This window comes from Triticum urartu, chromosome 4A (assembly GCF_056163025.1).
Source record: "Triticum urartu cultivar PI428250 chromosome 4A, HENAU_Tu73, whole genome shotgun sequence".
Taxonomy (NCBI): Eukaryota; Viridiplantae; Streptophyta; class Magnoliopsida; order Poales; family Poaceae; genus Triticum; species Triticum urartu.
In genome coordinates, this window is record NC_141876.1 from 30,741,187 (window position 1) to 30,743,939 (window position 2,753).

The following is a 2,753-nucleotide window of genomic DNA, read 5'->3' on the forward strand; positions in this document are numbered from 1 at the left end:
ATTACAGAACAAGTAAAGAGACTTGCCGGTAACGATATTGAACTAGGTATTGGATACCGAGGATCGAATCTCGGGCAAGTAACATACCGATGACAAAGGGAACAACGTATGTTGTTATGCGGTCTGACCGATAAAGATCTTCGTAGAATATGTAGGAGCCAATATGGGCATCCAGGTCCCGCTATTGGTTATTAACCGGAGACGTGTCTCAGTCATGTCTACATTGTTCTCGAACCCGTAGGGTCCGCACGCTTAAGGTTACGATGACAGTTATATTATGAGTTTATGCATTTTGATGTACCGAAGGTTGTTCGGAGTCCCGGATGTGATCACGGACATGACGAGGAGTCTCGAAATGGTCGAGACATAAAGATTGATATATTGGAAGCCTATGTTTGGATATCGGAAGTGTTCCGGGTGAAATCGGGATTTTACCGGAGTACCGGGAGGTTACCGGAACCCCCCGGGAGCTATATGGGCCATGATGGGCCTTAGTGGAAAAGAGAAGAGGCAGCCCTACATGGGCCGCGCGCCCCTCCCCTCCCTTGGTCCGAATAGGACAAGGATAGGGGGCCGGCCCCTCTCTCTCTCTATTCCCCCCTCCGCGAATCCTATTCCAACTAGGATTGGGGGGGAATCCTACTCCCAGAGGGAGTAGGACTCTCCTGGCGCGCCTCTCCTAGGCCGGCCGCACCCCCCCTTTAGTCCTTTATATACGGAGGCAGGGGCACCCCAGAGACACAAGTTGATCCACGTGATCATATTCTTAGCCGTGTGCGGTGCCCCCTTCCACCATAGTCCTCGATAATATTGTAGCAGAGTTTAGGCGAAGCCCTGCTGCAGTAGTACATCAAGATCGTCACCACGCCGTCGTGCTGACGGAACTCTTCCCCGACACTTTGCTGGATCGGAGTCTGGGGATCGTCATCGAGCTGAACGTGTGCTAGAACTCGGAGGTGCCGTAGTTTCGGTGCTTGATCGGTCGGACCGTGGAGACGTACGACTACATCAACCAAACGCTTCCGTTGTCGATCTACAAGGTACGTAGATCATACTCTCCCCTCTCATTGCTATGCATCACCATGATCTTGCGTGTGCGTAGGAATTTTTTTTGAAATTACTACGTTCCCCAACAGTGGCATCCGAGCCTAGGTTTTATGTGTTGATGTTATATGCATGAGTAGAACACAAGTGAGTTGTGGGCGATATAAGTCATACTGCTTACCAGCATGTCATACTTTGGTTCGGCGGTATTGTTGGATGAAGCGGCCCGGACCGACATTACGCGTACGCTTACGCGAGACCGGTTCTCCCGACGTGCTTTGCACAAAGGTGGCTAGCGGGTGACAGTTTCTCCAACTTTAGTTGAACCGAGTGTGGCTACGCCCGGTCCTTGCGAAGGTTAAAAAAGCACCAACTTGACAAACTATCGTTGTGGTTTTGATGCGTAGGTAAGATTGGTTCTTGCTTAAGCCCGTAGCAGCCACGTAAAACTTGCAACAACAAAGTAGAGGACGTCTAACTTGTTTTTGCAGGGCATGTTGTGATGTGATATGGTCAAAACGTGATGAGATATAAGTTGTTGTGTGAGATGATCATGTTTTGTTAAAGTTATCGGCAACTGGCAAAAGCCTTATGGTTGTCTCTTTATTGCATAAGATGCAAGCGCCAAATAATTGCTTTACTTTATCGCTATGCGATAGCAATAGTTGCAAGAGCAATAGTTGGCGAGACGACCGTGTGACGACACATTGATATAGATCAAGATGATGGAGATCATGGTGTCATGCCGGTGATGATAGAGATCATGACAGTACTTTGGAGATGGATATCAAAGGCGCAAGATGATGATGGCCATATCATGTCACATATTTTGATTGCATATGATGTTTATCTTTTATACATCTTATTTTGCTTAGTTTGACGGTAGCATTTTAAGATGATCTCTCACTAATTATCAAGAAGTGTTCTCCCTGAGTATGCACCGTTGCGAAAGTTCTTCGTGCTGAGACACCACGTGATGATCGGGTGTGATAGGCTCTACGTTCAAATACAACGGGTGCAAAACAGTTGCACACGCGGAATACTCAGGTTATACTTGACGAGCCAAGCATATACAGATATGGCCTCGGAACACGGAGACCGAAAGGTCAAGCGTGAATCATATAGTAGATATGATCAACATAGTGATGTTCACCAATGAAACTACTCCATCTCACATGATGATCGGACATGGTTTAGTTGATTTGGATCACGCGATCACTTAGAGGATTAGAGGGATGTCTATCTAAGTGGGAGTTCTTAAGTAATATGATTAAATTGAACTTAAATTTATCATGAACTTAGTCCTGGTAGTATTTTGAAAATTATGTTGTAGATCAATAGCTCGCGTTGTTGCTTCCCTGTGTTTATTTTGATATGTTCCTAGAGGAAAATTGTGTCGAAAGATTTTAGTAGCAATGATGCGGATTGGATCCGTGATCTGAGGTTTATCCTCATTGCTGCACAGAGGAATTATGTCCTTGATGCACCGCTAGGTGATAGACCTATTGCAGGAGCAGATGCTGACGTTATGAACGTTTGACTAGCTAAATATGATGACTACTTGATAGTTTAGTGCACCATGCTTAACGGCTTAGAATCGGGACTTCAAAGACGTTTTGAACATCATGGACCATATGAGATGTTCCAGGAGTTGAAGTTAATACTTCAAGCAAATACCCGAGTTGAGAGATATGAAGTCTCCAACAAGT